This window comes from Pleuronectes platessa, chromosome 3, assembly GCF_947347685.1.
Source record: "Pleuronectes platessa chromosome 3, fPlePla1.1, whole genome shotgun sequence".
Taxonomy (NCBI): Eukaryota; Metazoa; Chordata; class Actinopteri; order Pleuronectiformes; family Pleuronectidae; genus Pleuronectes; species Pleuronectes platessa.
In genome coordinates, this window is record NC_070628.1 from 29,880,092 (window position 1) to 29,899,483 (window position 19,392).

Consider the following 19,392-nt stretch of genomic DNA (forward strand, 5'->3'; position numbering starts at 1 on the left):
GTAATGAAGACATTGAGAAGGTGTGTGTATTTTTGGGAAAGAAAAAAAACAACAAAATTGCTCCTTCAGCATTTTTCTCTGACTCCATATTTACTGATACACATGAGTCACTGTTTTAACTACAAATTCCATTGTCAAAGGCGCACAGCTGTTGAGAACTTCATGGTCTCTGCAAAGTGCAAAATGAAAGCATTACCATGTTACTGCTTTGAATGTTCTCTTTCTTCTTACAGATCATGGCATAATGACTATTGCTTTGTCTTGATAAATGGTATACTGCCAGCACAGTCACACATGCAAGGTACCTCAGTGTTGCTTTCCAACGTGTGTACATTTAAACTGCTTACAGTACAAGTGCTTATTCAAGATGCTAGGGACACTTGCAGTCTCCCTAACAAAGCTCGTATTTTGTATGCAACTGTAGTTAGCCTCAAATTTGTATATAAGCTCCAAAATATACAATCAATAATATTAATTTATAATTTACCAAACCTGATGACAAATGGTGACGTCAAAGCTGGTTACGGGCTTCCTGCGAGCACTAGGCTGTGATTTGTGCGAAGTGCAGCACACCTCACAACTACTCAAAATTTGCTCACTTAATTAATTTGGGACTTCCACATAGTGAACTGCTGATGTCCTCTGAGCTGCTACAGTTTTACAAAATATCAGAAGTCTATTTACGCCTCTTGCTGCCCAAACTTTCTACTCTCACTTCCTTTGTTTGTGACTACTGTCAGAATCTCATCACTAAACACTACATAATTCTTCATAGCAGAGCTGTGTACAGCTCATTGATCCACTCAGCCCCTCCTGACTGCTCTCTCTCTCTCTAACTCTCTCTCTTCCACTCCCTTGTGCTGAACACAATGACAATCACATGCACAGACATAAATACACGTGTGTGAAGACACATTAACAGTGGACACATCTGTATAGACTCGTAGCGAACACAAATTAGATAATTTATATGGAGTGAGATCTAATATTAAACAGTCAATGAAGACACATTCAAGACATTGTAATGCAAGGTGTGATTAGAAAACTTGTCTCACACACGTAGATTCAGTGATCTCTTCGGCACACAGCTATTGAGCCTTTTCAACAGAAACACAAAGGGTGTGTGTTCCAGCTATATGTCACACATCTTGTATGGCCATGAATTTGGCATATTTTCCATCATGTGACTTTAAAAAGATAGTAATCTGTGTGGGTTTGTGCATTCAATTGTGTCTGTGTGTGCGAGAGTGTGTGTGTGTTATATTGTGTTTAAACCACAGGTGGGTAAGCAGCAGGTCGCCATCATTTATCCTAAATGGTTTAGTCCACCCCCATATGATCTTAGTAATCACTGTTATTTTGAATGAACTGCACAGAGGTTGACAGTGTAATGTGCGTACACATATACATGCACTGTGTTCTTCTGCTCCCTCACACACAGCTACAGGGTACTGGTCAAGATGATTACTGTTATTTTGTAGTCTGGCCAGGAGGCTAAAATGTCCCAACTCATAGTGGTGCAAGCACTGGGAGGTGCACGGCTTCATATCATAAGCTGCTTTCTGACATGCGCTGAACTCCAGATCTCAGGCAGATCCTCCGCATTTTCTCAGGAAGAGGTGCAAGCGAGATCGTCCGCAGAGACTGCGGACTTGGCCTGCCTGGCCTCATGGTGTAAAGTGCACAGAAAGTCAGGAGAATCCGATGAGCGAACACAGCAGGGGATCCCCTGCTGGATTCACCGTGGGCGAGTGTAGTTAGGGGGTGTTGATGGCACTTCCAACACGAGACTGACACAAGAAGGAATAAAAATCAAATATATCCCAAATGAAGCCACAAACGAAGATGTCAAGAGAGTTGGTGGTGATAAGAGCCAACGACGGTGTCGGAGTGCTGTAAACATCGTCATGTCATCCACCTCTCGCCTAAATAAATAATGATGAAGATTTGATGCCGGTGTGAATGCGTTTGTGCAGAGAACCTCCCGCTGCATTGTGCATGTGTGAAAGGCAAAGTCCGGGTAAAATCTGGAGAATTGGGTCCGGCAGGTTGAATACATAGGCTACTTAGTATAGGAAATACATATGGCACACCAGAAATCTCACATAGCAGCTCCACAGCAGACACGCAGCAGACACACTCCCTTCGTGAACAACATATGCCTGTGAGACGCAGCCGCCATGCGCTGCACACACACCTAGTGTGGTCCAGATTTGATAAACATCATACAGTTAGGTCCATAAATATTTGGACATTGACACAATTTTCATCATTTTGGCTCTGTACACCACCACATTGGATTTGAAACGAAACGATCAAGATGTGCGTTAAGTACAGACTTTCAGCTTTAATTTGAGGATATTTACATCCGAATCAGGTGAACGGTGTAGGAATTACAACACATTTTATATGTGGCCCTCCCTTTTTAAGGGACCAAAAGTAATTGGACAAACTAACATAATCATAAATGTAATTGTCACTTTTAATATTTGGCTGCAAATCCTTTGCAGTCAATGACAGCCTGAAGTCTGGAACCCATAGACATCACCAGACAATGGGCTTCGTCCCTGGTGATGCTCTGCCAGGCCTCCAATGCAACTGTCTTCAGTTCCTGCTTGTTCTTGGGGCGTTTTCCCTTCAGTTTTGTCTTCAGCAAGTGAAATGCATGCTCAATTGGATTCAGGTCAGGAGATTGACTTGGGCATGGCAGAACTTTCCACTTCTTTGCCTTAAAAACTCTTTGGTTGCTTTCGGAGTATGCTTCGGGTCATTGTCCATCTGCACTGTGAAGCGCAGTCCAATGAGTTCTGAAGCATTTGGCTGAATATGAGCAGATAATATTTCCCGAAACACTTCAGAATTCTTCCTACTGCTTTTGTCAGCAGTCACATCATCAATAAATACAAGGGAACCAGTTCCATTGGCAGCCATACATGCCCACGCCATAACACTACCTCTACCATGCTTCACTGATGAGATGGTATGCTTTGGATCCTGAGCAGTTCCTTCCCTTCTCCATACTCTTCTCTTCCCATCATTCTTGTACAAGTTGATGTTTGTCTCATCTGTCCATAGGATGTTGTTCCAGAACTGTACAGGCTCTTTTAAATGTCGTTTGATAAACTCCAATCTGGTCTTCCTGTTTTTGAGGCTCACCAATGGTTTACATCTTGTGGTGAACCCTCTGTATTTACTCTGGTGAAGTCTTCTCTTGATTGTTGTCTTTGACACAGATACGCCTACCTCCTGGAGAGTGTTCTTGATCTGGCCAACTGTTGTGAAGGGGTTTTTCTTCACCAGGGAAATAATTCTTCTGTCATCCACCAAAGTTGTTTTCCGTGGTCTTCCGGGTCTTTTGGTGTTGCTGAGCTCAACAGTGCGTTCTTTCTTTTTAAGAATGTACCAAACAGTTGATTTTGGCCACACCTAAAGTTTTTGCTATCTCTCCGATAGGTTTGTTTTGATTTTTCAGCCTAATGATGGCTTGCTTCATTGATAGTGACAGCTCTTTGGACTTCATAATTAGAGTTGACAGCAACAGATTCCAAACACAAATACTTCACTTGAAATTAACTCTAGACCTTTTATCTGCTCCTTGTCAATGAAATAACTAGGGAATAACACACACCTGGCCATGGAACAGCTGAGCAGCCAATTGTCCAATTACTTTTGGTCCCTTAAAAAGGGGGGTGCCACATATGAAATGTGTTGTAATTCCTACACCGTTTACCTGATTTGGATGTAAATTCCCTCAAATTAAAGCTGAAAGTCTGCACTTAAAGCACATCTTGAGTGTTTCATTTAAAATCCATTATGGTGGTGTACAGAGCCAAAAGGAGGAAAATGTTGTCAATGTCCAAATATTTATGGACCTAACTGTATGTGCTCAATCGCATATGGTGAATTATGTGGACAATATCCTGCTGTATTAATTAATTCGGACATCATCCTGACAAGACGAACAGAGCTAACTGACCCAGACATTTGCATTCTCACAAAAGTCAGATTTTCGTGGGGAATATCCAGAGTTTATTGCATGTCTAAAGGAAGCTTTAAGGATTAGGAAAGAAAGACATCTTTTCTTTTCCTCTCAGATGTGCTGGTTTATGGCTCTGATATTGCTTTACCAGTTACTTTGTTTAAGCTCTCTTTTTTTTCTCTGTGCCTCCTTCTCACCTTTTTCCTTGCACAGCTCCTTTATCCTTTTCTTACTCAAAGGTTGTGTATTTGTCCAGTATTGGTCCCATACCATGAATCAAAGAGGGACCCACACTTACACCCATATACACACAAGGGCTGTTTTATTGCTGCTTAACTGCACACTTAAACATGTATATACACACACAAACACACACACACACAAAGACGCATGCACACACACACACACACACACACACACACACACACACAAACAGACACCTCCCCCTCTCACAAACACTCTGAAGGCGTATAGAATCAGTATTGTGTGGGTCAGTGGGGGGCACCAGCAAATACACTGGTGTTAGAAAAGCCTCACTGCTGGAAGGAGGGAAATATAAGCAAGAAAACTGCCCAGTGAGTCCAATCCTGCCTCTTCCTGCAGGGTATTGGGATCTAAAATAGCCACATAGAAGCCTGCAGTGAGGATGTTTTTCTCCCTTCTACTTTTTCCAAGGTGGGAAAAAATATTTTTCAAACCTAAACACTAATAAAGAAAATACAGTTTGATTTTATGAAAAACATTGACTATAAAATCAGAGCAAAAAACTGAATCAGAACAGCTTTGTTGCAATTAAACCAGGTAGGATGAAAGCTACGTTTTATAACGTTCTTTCTGCAACATAGACAATGAATACATAACGCTCTGCACAAAACATCCAGCACGCAAACAATAAAAAAAGTGAAAATGGAAAGTAATATGTTTAATATTAATAAACTTTCAATATCTGTAGCAATGGCAATAACCCTGCTTTCGCGACAGTGGGAGAATTCACAACAATAACAACAGATTGTCCAATTGGGGTTCTGTGTACTAAGTCGAGCTTCAATTAACTTTAAAAAAACATGTTCAGAATGGAAAAGATAGACTGATGGGCAGAGTGAACGTTCTCATGTGGTTTGTAGTGATGCATTTTTGTTTGCGTAGATATTTATTTAGCAAATGTAGTGGCTGTTGTGCTTTTGCTTGGTATTTGTAGTGTGAATGGACAATGTAGCTGCCTTCAGACATGGACTGAGTTAGGTTTACAATTAGACAGAAAGTCCAGAGGGTACCGAAAGTGAGAACACAGGAGATCTTCCACAGGACTTATTACGAGCGAGTGAGTGTGTGACAATTCTAACATGCAAAACATGCATTAAAAGCAGCAGCATTAAGGACTAGGATATGTCATACTTTGGAACCACATGTCCTTACCAATGACCTAAAATCAATGTTCCATTAACCTCTGTGGGAGGTGATGCTTGTATCATTATTTTGTGTGTGTATACTGTAAGTGAGGATTATAATAATGTATAGATTCATAAAATGTTTAGATCCCACAAAATCTGTATCATGACAAAATAATTATTAATAATTTCTACCGTCAAAAGCTCAATGTACATTTCATAATCAAATGAGCGTATACAAAAGTACTGGCTAAATTAATGCATGTGTTTTTGTTTATTGTTGCACATTCATCTCATGCTCTGTTTTTCTGCCTTTTTTCTTCTTGTCTTCATGTAATAGTCACCATTGCAAAAGCTCAGCAGGCCTTTGGGCTTTTAATATGACCTCTGTGTGTGACCTTAGCACTTTCTATGAGGTTTAACAGGCTTTTTTTTTTGGTTTGTTTGTTGAAATGTATATTTTGTGTTTATGTTGGTTTCATGTTATTTTAAGGAACATTTATACCATTTTTCACAAAAGGTAAGACTGAACGTGCCTGAAAATGTAAAATGGTGTAGCTTCAAAAGCATAATAAATATTTCATATGTTATAGAACTTAAGTCTATGTAAGCAGACTAATACTTTTTTGAATTTTTTTTAAAATATCACAGGAAAATATTTTTTTATTAAGATTGTCAAAATAATTTTTTTAACGTTTTTACAATATAGAACGGGCCATATGCTGAAAACACAGTTTGGTTCCAAATTTTTCTTTGACAAATTGACCACAACTTATTATGTTATCACTCTGCAATAAAGGACAACAATGTCTTCAACATTTATTTTCCTGTAGGTTATTATATTTAATTAAAAAAATACTGGTTTCTCTTACTGACACAAAACAGTTACACAACCTGACCATGTTGCTTCTACAGTCTATTTTATTTTTGGCTGAAGAAATTGGCCCTGAAAACCAAGAATATCAATTGAACCTTTTATTATTATTTTGAGGAATTAGAATAAGATTTAGGAAAAAAACATTTCATAACAAGAAATGGATCAATCATGTTTTCTATAGTGAACTGAAACATCTGACAATAACAAATCTGCTAAACAAATATTTTCCAAAATTGTGTGTGCGTGTGTGTGTTGTTGTTTCCAATAACTCCTACGTCCAATAGAAACTCAATTTACCTGCTGTGTCCAGTCTCTGTTTTCAGTTATGCCAAAGAAAGTACAATCAGAGGATTTAGGCTTTGATACTTTTTTTAATTTATGCTTGAAATCCAGTTTATCCTCCTTCAAAATTGAAGATTTCCATCTTTCCATTATCTATACTGCTCATCCTTTTGAGGGGCGTGAAGGGAGCTAGAGGCAATCCCAGGTCACTTTGGGCCAGAGGTGGAGGACACCCTGTTCAAGTTGCGAGTGTATCTCAGGGCCAACATACAGAAACAGACCACCAGTCACTTTAGAGTCTAACTCACATCTGCATGTCTTTGGACTGTGGGAAGAAGCTTTGAGAAAACCACTGATCTATATATCTTTGTATCTCTATCTTTGTATATATATATATATACACGTGTGTGTGTGTGTGTTTGAGAGTCCTTGTAAAATACATTCATGCTGCTCTGTTACCGAATCCTTAGTTAAGCCCAGTCACTCCCTCTCTTTCTCTCTTAGTACCTTTGGTTTATACATCAGTCCAATACACACACACACATGCCCCCCCCCCCCCCCCCCCCCCACACACACACACATACACCACATTTATGCTTTTGAGAGTGAGACAGAAAGAGAGAGCTCATGTGTGAGGCTGAGCGGGGTAGTTGCTGTGCTATGAATACATATGCGGTCGGGAAATCGGGGAGATCAGGGCAAAAGAATGCAGAGAGAGAAGAGAGGGTGAGAGGCAGAGAGGGAGAGGGAGAAGAGAGGGAAGAGACAGGGGAGACGGAGAGAAAAGAGAGGGAAGAGACAGGAGAGAGGGAGAGAGAAGAGAAGGAGAAGGAGAGGGAGAGGAGAAGTTGACACAGAAGAGAAGGATAGGGAAGAGAGAGAGAGCGAGAGAGAGAGAGAGAGAGAGATGGCGTGGGGCACTCCCTCTCTCTCTCTCTCTCTCCTCTGTCCCTCTCTCTCTCTCCCTCTCCACTCAGAGTCCCTCCTTCCAAGTATTTCCTCGTCTTATGATTCTCAACATTTCAATCTCTCTCACCCTCCATCTGTGTCAGCCAATCACATTCTTCACTCTGCTCCCTGTGCCTCCCCCCGTGACTCCGCCCCCTCTCGAGCAGCGAGAGAGCTTGAGAGCGACATGGGCGCAGGAGAGAGAGAGGGAGGGAGCGGGGCGGCGGTGAGTGAGAGTCAGAAGGAGGCAGAGGGGCTCAGAGAGAGGGAGAGGCTGGTGCACTTTCCTAAACTGACGTAGAGGAGGTAAAGAAAGCAGCGACGACATTCACATTTCCCTTCTCCTCTCGTCACCTGGAGGCGCAGTGGCTACACGAGAAGAAGTGAGAGACAGGAGCGAGGCAGAAAAAAGAGACGTCAGAACACGCGGCGTGTGCTTTGTGAAGCTTTTCCAGAGGTGGAAGGAGCGAGGGGAGGCAGAGAGGAGGTGTGATGTTATTTCCCCTCAGCAGCGGGGAGACTGCGTGTTCATGCTGCCTGGAGGGAGCCTGTGTGCTTTTGGGGAACATTAACTCTTTCCATTCAGGCGAAACTGGAGTACTCACACAGACAAGGTAGACCACTGAAGCCAGTTCTATTGTTTTACCTTCCATCTAGTGTGTGTGTGTGTGTGTGTGTGTGTGTGTGTGTGTGTGTGTGTGTGTGTGTGTGTGTGTGTGTGTGTGTGTGTGTGTGTGTGTGTGTGTGTGTGTGTCTCATTGTTCGAATTGGCTGACTAATTAAAAACTCATTGACAAAACAAAATACGCGCGGGTGTGTTTGGCCTCATGGTTTGATTTGTTGATTAAGTGGCAGGATAGAGAGGGAGAAGACGAATGTGGTAGAATTGCCATTTGTCTTCCTGTATTATCTTTCTTTTTTCTTTTCTATTTCCTCTTCTCACCTGTTTCCGTCTGTGTCTCTTGCCCGTGCTCTCACTGTCCAAACCGGAGACTTCAAAGATAAATCCAGCGGACAGTTGGCGAGTAAGCCGACAGTCCTTTGGTGCAGGCCACTCTTCTGTTTTCCTTTCTTTCTTTTCCAGTCACTTTCTAATCCAGCACGAGCAGTCACTCACACATCAGCTCATCCTAAATCACTGTCACACTCCTCTCCAGTAAGTAGCCCTTGCTGCCAGCCAATTAGGGACTACTGCCTTTGTTTCCTTGCTGCAGTCCTCTTAAGCACACCAAATATTTCTGTGCTCAATCATACATAGGGAGCATTAGCTTCAAGGCTGCTTTAGATTTCGAGGCCATTATGTGCGGGCAATATTTAAAGAGAGGGGATTGGGAGTATTGGCATAATTAGAGCAGGAATCAATGTGGAGAACATAATGAGAAACAAACTGTTGTCGGTCCTACATGTGTTTACACCAGCATGTTTTCTGGAGGTTCTTTTCAAACAGATGAAAGAAACTGTGAAGTGTCACTCTGAACAAGAAGCAGCTGGCCTTTGAATTCATTTAAGTTTCAAAAATGTGTTTATTTGTTCCTGTTTGATGAAGGGTGCTTTGGATTTCTACTTTAAACATTCAAAATGTGAAAGGATACACCAAGTCGACTTGGAAATGATCACACTTAATATTAATATACTTCACAGCTGCCCTCGTGTAGCACACATGGGCTCGGTTCCTAGTTTGTGATCCCTCAGTGTGTCAGGCTTTCAGCAGTCCTCAGTCCATTGCTTTTTGTTTTGTTGACATCAGGTCATGTTCGTACGTGAACTGGTCACATGGTGATATTGTATTGGTTTTTTTCGGTCTTTATATTTTAGCACTCGTGAAGTTTGGATTTTATCTCAAATGTAGAGAGTATAGGTGCTATTTGTTTTATTTGATTCAAAAATACTGTCCTTACAAGAAGTAAGTCTTGGTTCTAAAGTGTAATTCAATTCTGAATAGTAGGAGGAAATAGGTTCATCCGTGCTGTCTGTCACCCTGACAGAAGCGAACAAACTGTATTTAACCAATGAGGTAAAACTCGAGAAAACATCTGCAGTGTTTTGGCTTTCAGGCTTTTTATCGTGTCTGCTTCTAGCAATTTGTGCTTTGAAACGCCTGTTAGGGTGGGTTTGTGTGTGTGTGTGTGGGGGGGTGTGGGGGGGGGGGGGGGGGGGGGGGTACAGTGGCTGGACTTAGTGCTGCTGCTCAGATACACAGAAAGAGAGGCTTTTGCTTTTTGCCTAATCATTTCCAGACATGGAGATTTGCATTCCATAGCTTTCCCCTGTGCTGTGCGCGTGTGTGCCTGTGCGCGCATGTTCATGTGTTTGTCTCTTTTCTCTTTCCTTTTTCTTTTCCCTGTGTTCTCCTCTGAAGTTTAACCTTTTCAGTTAGATACATCAATTTTGAGATGCTCCTAAGAACGTGTGTGAATAATGAAGCGAAAAGGAAGTCGGTGATGGATTGAAGGAATTAAACTGTCACTGTGGGAGGAAACCTGCTTAAAAACGACTTTGAATGGACACATCATAAAGAAAGGAGGCCAGGGAAAGTGGTAGAGAGAACATGTGTAACTTATTAAGATTCCAGTGGGTCCATTAGGAAAGAAACACCACAGCAATAATATTAGTATGTCACAGTTGAATGGAAGTATGAAAAATGGTTGGTCATGTGATTCATATTACTTATTAGCAGCAACTATTTTTTCATTCAATTATTATTTACACAGTATGATTTTAATTAGTTTTAGAGAGTTTAATAAGTAGAGCGTAGGTCTATGTAAACATAGAATTTTTCTATTTTAATTATTAAGTGAATTAATTTAAATATAATTTATTACTATTATTATTATTACAATTTTTTTATAAGATACAACAATAAAAATAACGCCATAATAACATCATCTTAAAGACGGGCTATCGACCTCCCTGACATATACAAGCGTCAGCCATTGAAAAATTTATTTTCATCGACCACTTGAAGATTCAGCATTGGAGTCAAAGCGCTACAATAACATTAACATAGTTACTAATTACTAACTATTTACATAATACATATTATATGTTATACATATATATAACACATGTTATATATGTTTTTGAGTATTAATGAAAAGGCAGATGCAGATGTTAAGAGGATGTTTTACATTAAAAGACAAATATTTGTTGGGTGTTTCAGTTGATGATTTTAAATGTGTGCATGTCTGCCCCATATAATCAACTGATGTGGAAGTTCCTGGATATAACAGATATGTTTCCTTCTTGTTCCCACCTGGACTTTTTTCTGGTTCTCTGGAATATTTTTTAATTCAGAGGACTGGGAGTTGCGGACCTATCACTTTGAGGGACTGAGCTCACTGCACAGAGAGATATTACATGGTGGTTGGACTAAAGAAAATACCAAGAAGAGTTGGAAAAATGAGTGAAGAAAAGCACAACGTTTTCACCAATTTGATTATGGAGCACCCGCCTTGTTGTGATGCACATGCTATTATGAGCTGTTTTGACACACATACAAATGTGTGATTATATTAATTTTATATTCAAAGCCTGAAAGAAAAAGTATCACAAAAGGATTACAATATAATACACCTAATAACTTTCTATTATTAGCTCTTTATTTCTGACGGTTAAATAATACTTTTTATTATGCTGTTAAAACAAAAAAGCTTCCATGAATGACAATCAAAATCCAAATTTTCAAACAAATCTTACTGTGCCGCTCGAAAATTCCAAATGGAATGTGTTTTTACTTTAAGCGGCAGTAGTAGTATGAGTATCATTCAACGACTCCGCCTTATTTAAAAATTCATTGCAGGATAAATATTTAATAATTTTAAAGCTACAATAAATTATCAAACTGCTTCCTGTAAAACATGCAACCTGCATTTATTGAGATATTCTATTTATTGTTGTGCCAATTACCTAAGCATTATTACTCAAGGGAAAATCTATTTGGAAATTTCTTATCCAAATGGAAATTAGACACAAAATGTACAGCAATTTAAACAATTAAGGGTTTTGCCGTGTGCACTCATTTACAGCTTTTCAGGTTGCTTTGATTTTGATTTTTATCTCTTCCAATGTTATTTAATTGCACAGCACTACGGTCAACTTTCTCTGGTTGTTTGTATTTTATTGATTTAAAACATGATAATTGAAACCATCTGTTTATTACTTGATATCAGTAGAAATGTTATATTTATGATGGGATTTTTCTAGATGTATGTTTTTAGAAGGACAACAATGTGAGCACTAGAGTCTGTGTAAATGTTACTCTGTAGACTCAAGGTCACATTGTTTCTGATCTTTTTGTTTCAAATAAGAATTTTGTTACCAGTGAAACATTATATCACCTGTTTGATCCCACTATTAATGCAATTGGTCGACACACACACACACACACTCATATATGGCCATCTATGTTATTAACAGATATATAGACATTCAGTGAGTGATCAAGCATGTCTTTACATTGTTTACATACTTTGCTTAGGGTAAAGGACAGAGGGTGTCACACCTTTTTAAAGCCCTCTGAGACTAGTTGCGATATGTGAATATGGGCTATACAAATAACATTTGATTGATTGATTTAAAGATCAAACGCAATGTTTATTTCTGTCCTAGGTTTAAGAAACAAGCTACCGATGCAATTTACTGTGCGACTGTGTAGGTATATTTTGTATAAATATATATCTATATCCATTTATGTCTTGCATATACACAAATATATAGATAGATAAAATACAGGTATCTCAAATCTGTCACCATCCACAAATAGATCGCTATCCCTTAGCAACAATACCTCTGACAGTCTATTTTGAGAAATACATCTTGTCTGTGGTATAGGGGTCTGCTTTTGTGTGTGTGTGTGATCATGCTTCAAAGCTAGATGATGAAATACAGCAGAATGACATGACTTTGAAACAGAAGTAAAGGAATGAATGCAGTGTGTGTTTGTGTGTGTGTGTTTGCATACTGGTATACATTTCCTTATTAGATGCTTACATTACATTACACACGCTAGGGCTGTCACTTTTCCTAAAATGAACGATTGGATGTTTCATAACATGCAATAACTATATGAAGATATTGTGATATATGTCATGATTCTGTGCTCAGTACAGTATTGCTTAGTTACATCCTCCATTCATATAGTAAAATAAGTAATACCTCTGGCCTACCTACTTAACTGAGGTCAAGAGGGCATGTAGAAGGTCAAGCTGATGGGGAGTGCCCTCTGCTGGATCATCAGGCAAACTACTTCAGAAGTTCTGATGCGCTGGCACATAATAGAATAGGTACAACTCAAATCTGAATATTTTTCTCATGTCCGAATGAATGTTTGAATTTCAAATCAAAACAGCCCTCAACACCAACACACACACACGCACACACATATTCTGACATAGTACTTCCTATTGCTACATTCGATTGTGATGCAAGATGATGAAAATTAAATCATTGTGGCAAATTATAAAAAATATAAACAGAAAATAATTTTAAAACACTGTAGAAAGTGTGCATCAACATTTCTTCCGAGGGGGTGGAGAAAGCAGAGAGCTGAAATATTCAGAACGGTTAAATCAAGAGCCAGAGAAAGAAGTCCATATAGTTTCAAAACCCACCCCCTCTCCCCTCTTCATCGTCTTTTATCAAAACCATTATTCTCCCTCTCTCTTTCTCTCATTTTAAACAAGCTTCATTGGCAATACAGTACAGAATATTTACAGTCACTAATAATGAGGAATACATTTAAAATCGTTTTCAAATATCCACCATTGTTCAAAACATTATAAAATAAAACATTAATAACATTTATATTTGACTCATGATTCTATAGGACCAGGACGTATGAAAGGAATGTATTTAATCTATAGAAAAAAATGGACAGCCGCTTACTTTACATTTACAGATGTAATCCTTCAGAAACAATTGCGGCAGAGCTTGTTCTTCTTGTGCATCATAACAATCAATTTATTTTGCTAATACTACACGTTGTACTGTCTCCTGATACAGGGTAGAAAAGCAGTTTGGCAATGAATTCCAGTGTGACCTCCATAATATTGTATACCACCTTAGATGAAAGCTGACTTTAAGATAATAAAGCACTGATTCAAAGAGCTGCCCTCGCTTGATCACTATAACATTCTTGATCTCAAACCATTAACTAGAACTCGGTTTTATGGCTAAAATTTGTGGGGTTAGTATTGGAAAGATTAATGAGATTAGGAGTAAATAAGTAAATATTGAAAAAAGAGGTAACATTACTGAGAAGCATGGTGCCAAGAGATACTGAGTGACTAATACAATACATGCACGCGCAAACACACCCACCCTCTAATCACCTCTAAATACAGCACCACCTTCTGTGGCTCATGTGCTCATGGTTCATTTTCCCATCACATCGTCAGTCTTCATTTCCTACAGCAGCAAGATAAGACCTGAAAGGAACCGGCTAGTGTTACAAGAGTGTGTGTTTGTGTGTGTGGGTGTTACTATTTGTATTGTTGGAATGCAGGGATAGGTTTTAAATGCTCCACAGAGGGCATCCTTCAAGGAGCCATTACTTGGTGTTTTATGATAAAGCCAAATACATCAAGCAGTTGAAAACCAGTCGCTAATTTGTATCGTTCATGTAAATACATTTTGAATTAATAGCTGGCAGCTACAGCTGCATTTAGCAACAGAGTAATGTCAGTGTTAATTATATTCTTTGTGCCTGTATGGTGTGTGAGGAGCTGATAATTTTGGCTCGCAGTTTGAGTATTCTACAGAATACAATGCAGAGCATTGTCTTAAAGATGGACAGGTGTCACCACAGTGTTTACTTATTTTGGATTGGGTTGGGTATACATGGCCGATAACTACCAGACCTAAGCTCTAAAATAGTTGAACAGCACAGGATGTGCGGAGATATAGATAGATAACTTAACTCTGGTGGCAATACACTCTTTACATAGATGGGTTAGGTTTTATTCAGTGTGTTATGTGAATATGTCGGGATTTTTGCAGTTATATATATTTGCATATTTAAGTATATTTTAAATGTGATAAGTTTTAACTTCCAATCTGCATTTGCAATTTAAAAAAAATCACCCACCATCATTTTGTCTTTTTTCCCAAGAAATATGGAACAGGTCTGGCCCCATTGTACCAGAGCCGTTTTTTAAGTATTAATTTTGCACTGGTATCGAAAAAATCCAAAACAATACCTAACCTCAGTTGTGAAAACTGTTGGGTATTTTTTCTATATCCCTTTCCTGAACTCCAGAGATTGTCCGCACAATGGGGTCTGGACTTTCTATGAAGTTTGCCTTTCACACATGAAGAACGTGGCGGGAGATTCATCATCATCATTATCTTTATTTTTAAAACCTCGGGAAACGAATTCAGGCAGAACCTTAATTTTCAATGGTCCAAAGCCAAATATATCAAGCAGTTGACAACTAGTCACTAATTTGTATCGTTCATGTAAATAAATTTTGAATGAATAGCTGGCAGCTACAGCTGCATTTAGCAACAGAGTAATGTCAGTGTTAATTATATTCTTTGTGCCTGTATATGGTGTGTGAGGAGCTGATAATTTCGGCTGGCAGTTTGAGTATTCTACAGAATACAATGCAGAGCACATGCCTGACCACAAATTGTCAGGCATGTTCATAACTCAAATTAAACACATTTTTAAGATGCACATTTTTGAAAAGGTTTACTGAGAAAAAGTGTTAGTTATACTATCCATCTTCCTACTAGCCACATGTGGTATGTGGTGAAAATAGGGTGACCCCTGACTCTCTAGAAGAGCAGTGTGGATCACACGCAGGAGACCTGATAACATGGATGCCAAAATGAAAGGCAAACTGTTCCGCGATGCACACACTCTGCTCACACATCCTAGGTGCCCCCGGGCCCTAGAGTGTTAGGCATTTAGTTGTGATGGGTAGGGCCTAGGAATGCATTATGCCAATTAGTGCCCTCACTAGAATCGAAGTTCATCTGTGTGTATTTGGGCTGCCAGGGAAGCCCTTGTTAAATGGCAAATTCTGATTACACTATATGTCGACGTTATATAATTTTCATGTGTCAGCAATACGGATTCAGAACCTAAGTGAAACTGAAAGTGTCTGCTCTGTGCAGCGGAGCTGGTGTCAAAGGCATTAAAACGGTTTGGTTATGTTCTGTTAAACCATTCAACACAAACATAGATGTATGAACATGACTGTGAGAGAGTAGCACCACTGCACACATGAAACGTTAAAAAACACAGAGTTAGGGGGCTTATATTGTATTATGAGAAGTAAAAGACTATTTCTGATCATTAGTATGAATAAGGTCGGCCCTAAACGTGTAAGTATATAAAGTGACACACTGACCACACCTTCAAGCGCACCACAAGAATGAAACTGCCCACTGCAGGTCTTCCACGCGAGACACGGTGACCACTGAGTAGTACCTATATGGATCAAGCAAGAAATTTGAATTTCTTGTAATGGGCTTACTTATTATTGTTATTTTTCAGCCCTAACGGAAACCAAAAGTCCTATTGTTCCCTGACTAAACTTTTTTTGGAATACATGGATGATTTTAAATTTTCACAGATATCTACAAGCTTTGGCTTTGATCTAGGAAAGTGGCTCGGACATTTCTATACTAATTTAGACAACATATACGCAACTTTCTCGCACCCATACAAGCCTACATTTCTTATGTCAAAAAAGGACAAAAGATATTTTCTTCATCCTTCCTTTTTATCAGAGGTTTTTGACATTTCACAAACTGTCAGTCAAAGGATTTCTACTTTGTATTCGTACCTTTATTGTGTTAGCTCTTGGTTTAAGCAACATAAACACTACATAGTGGCAACAGTCATAATATGCGAGTACAGCTAATAATAAACACTCATTTTTTTTTTAATTTCTTTTCAGGGATTATGTATCAGCTTTCTTCACTCTTGTAACACTGATTTACTTGATAAAGTAGTTCTGCTTATTTATTTTGGCAATTTACAAAACATGCATTTTTTTTTTTTTTGAACTTTTATTAGAACAAGTACCTTGACAATGAGTCTCACACAGCATGTCATACAATATTACAAGTGAAGACAAAATAAAAAGAGAACACAAATGGCAGAAGAGTTATCCCAATAGGTTCACATCCAGTCTAGCTTATCCAGTAAAATGTCAACAGAATATTCATTTTAACAGATACGTTATCACAGGTGTCCACTTTGCTAAGTAAATGTCCATCCGGAGTCTTAGGCTTGCAGTTAAACTTTCCATGCAATTCACAGCCTGGAGCCTCTGGGCCCACTGGTCCACGGTAGGTGGGTGGGGCTTGAGCCAGTTTACTGTGATAATTTTGTGGGCAATTAGCATCATAACTCTGATCATATACAATTCATTTTTCCTTAGCCCCCTTGAAGGTGTAGTTCCCAAAATCAGCTGTTGTGTGTCAATCGAGCTGTCTAAGTTCAAGATTTCACGTACTTCCCCCTTCACCCCCTCCCAGAACTTCTGCAATTTAGGGCAATCTCAGAAAATGTGGGAAAAGTCGCCAATTATACCACAACCTCTCCAGCAGAGAGGGGAATACTCCTTGTCGTATTTGGCTATTACTATGGGTGTTTTAAAAAATCTCATTCTTAGCTTCCAACTAAATTCTCTCCAGGTTGGACTACTTAAACATTTGTGCCAGGACACCCAAGAGCTTTCCCATTCATCATCTGTAATAATGGTGTTAGCCTCCAATTCCCATTTACCTTTTATATCTAATGTGTCAATAGTTGTATCCATATGAATTCTTCTGTATAAACCAGATATTATATGTTTTGTTCGACTTCGATACTCAGCTATCTCCACCCAGTACTGTTCAAAATTGCCTGGTGTTTCCCTAATTTTGTCCCACTCCTTGTGTGTGGTCAAATAGTGCCGAAGTTGGAAATATCGAAATAAATCTTTAGCTCCAATACCATACTTTGCTTGAAGTTGTGCGAAAGCCTTGAGAGTCGTTCCTTCAAATAATTGACTAATTGTTGCCAAACCCTTCTCCGCCCATTTACTAAAACCACTGTCTAATTTAGAAGGCAAAAAATCACTTAGAGCAGCTATTTTTGTTGCCCTAGATATAGATAATGGTAAGTTTAACACCTCTCTTATTTTCTTCCAAACCGTTAATGTATACTTAACCCATTCATTTCGTATCTTGAGTTTCCGCCATTCATTTGTCGTTTGAAAGAGGAGGGCTGAGAGTGATGTGTTCACTGAGCTTTGCTCTATATGTACCCATTTTGTATCCATATCAAATCTCATCCAGGAGACCAGTACTCTAAGTTGTGCTGCCCAGTAATAACTTCTGAAATGAGGCAAAGATAGGCCGCCCTTCTCTTTATGCGAGCAAAGAACTTTGAGTCTCACTCTAGGCCTTTTATTCTGCCATATGAATCGGGAAACCAGCCTATCTAAGAGTTTAAAAGTAGATACCGGGACAGCAATAGGAAGAGAACAAAAGAGAAACAACAGCCTTGGCAGAACATTCATCCTAATGGTTTCTACCCTCCCAACCAAAGAAAGGGGAAGCATCTCCCACCTTTCCAAATCATTTTTGATCTGGGAAATAAGTTTGTCATAGTTTGCACTGTATAGTTTAGAAGAAACAGGAGTCAAAATCACCCCCAAATACCTAAAGCCCCCCTTCGACCATCTAAATCTCACAAGTCTGTCCAATTGTGTGGGCCAGCTTCCTGTAATCATCATCGCTTCTGATTTCCCCTCATTAACCTTATGTCCTGAAACTTCCCCATAGTTCCTCAGACAATGCATAACCGCTGGTATAGACAACAATGGATTTCTTATAAACAAAAGAATATCATCCGCAAACAACAATATATTATGCATCATGCCCCCCTCATCTGCAATACCTTCAATTTGATCATTACCCCTTATTAATTCGGCCAGCGGCTCGATACTCAGTGCAAACAAAATAGGAGACATTGGATTTCCTTGCCGAACCCCTTTCTTAAGTTTGAAGAATTGAGAGCAGTGACCGTTTACCCTAACTCTTGATATTGGGTCTTTATTTAGAGTGTTAATCCATCTAATAAATGTCAAATTAAATCCCATTCGTTCCATAGTGTAATTTAAATACGACCAGTTCACTCTATCAAACGCCTTCTCAGCGTCAAGACTGAGTAGCATTGAGGGACTGGCAGAGTCTCTTGCTACTGATTGCAAATTTAGAACTCTTCTAATATTATTTGCACCTTGACGGCCCGGTATAAACCCAGTCTGATCAGGATTGATTAAGTTCCCCAGGTATTTCTTCATTCTATTCGCCAATATAGAACTAAGAATCTTTACATCACTCCCAAGCAGACTAATTGGCCTATAGGCGCCACACTCCAGTGGATCTTTCCCCTCTTTGTGTATGACTGTTATTACAGCTTCTGACCAGCTCTTGGGTGGGTCGTTTTCATGTAATGCATAGTTAAAGACCCTGCAAAGCTTAGGCACAAGCTCCTTCATAAAGATCTTGTAGAATTCACCAGGTAAACCATCTGTGCCCGGCGATTTGTTATTTTTCAGAGACCCAATGATTCCTTCTATTTCACTTTCTAAAATTGGGGCTGTCAATTCCTCTGCCTCTGCTTCTGATAACTTTACTAAATTAAGATCTTTAAATATTCCCTCCATTTTCACTGTGCTTGGTGCTTCCTCTGGTGCATCGTAAAGATTCTTGTAAAAGGTTTGAAACGCCTCTGCTACTTCTACTGGATTGGAAACCTCAGCTAAGGATGTTGGATGCCTTAGTTTAGGAACAATACGATTTGACTGCTCTTTTCTCAACTGAAAGGCAAGTAGCCGGCTTGCTCGATTCCCCATCTCGTAATATCTCTGGTTTGTATATCTGAGCGCTTCCTCAGCTTTGCGTGTAAGTACTTC

At 39.3% G+C, this 19,392-nt stretch overlaps 1 protein-coding gene across 1 annotated transcript in view; it reads left to right on the plus strand.

Annotated features, from left to right (window-relative positions):
- The first annotated feature begins 7,685 nt into the window (after positions 1-7,685).
- The window catches only part of tenm3 (teneurin transmembrane protein 3), a 145,565-nt gene continuing 133,858 nt past the window's right edge, over positions 7,686-19,392 (plus strand). Inside the window, exon 1 of the mRNA XM_053417750.1 lies at positions 7,686-8,088. The gene's annotated coding sequence lies outside the window, so the exon portion shown is untranslated. The remainder of the gene's footprint in view (positions 8,089-19,392) is intronic.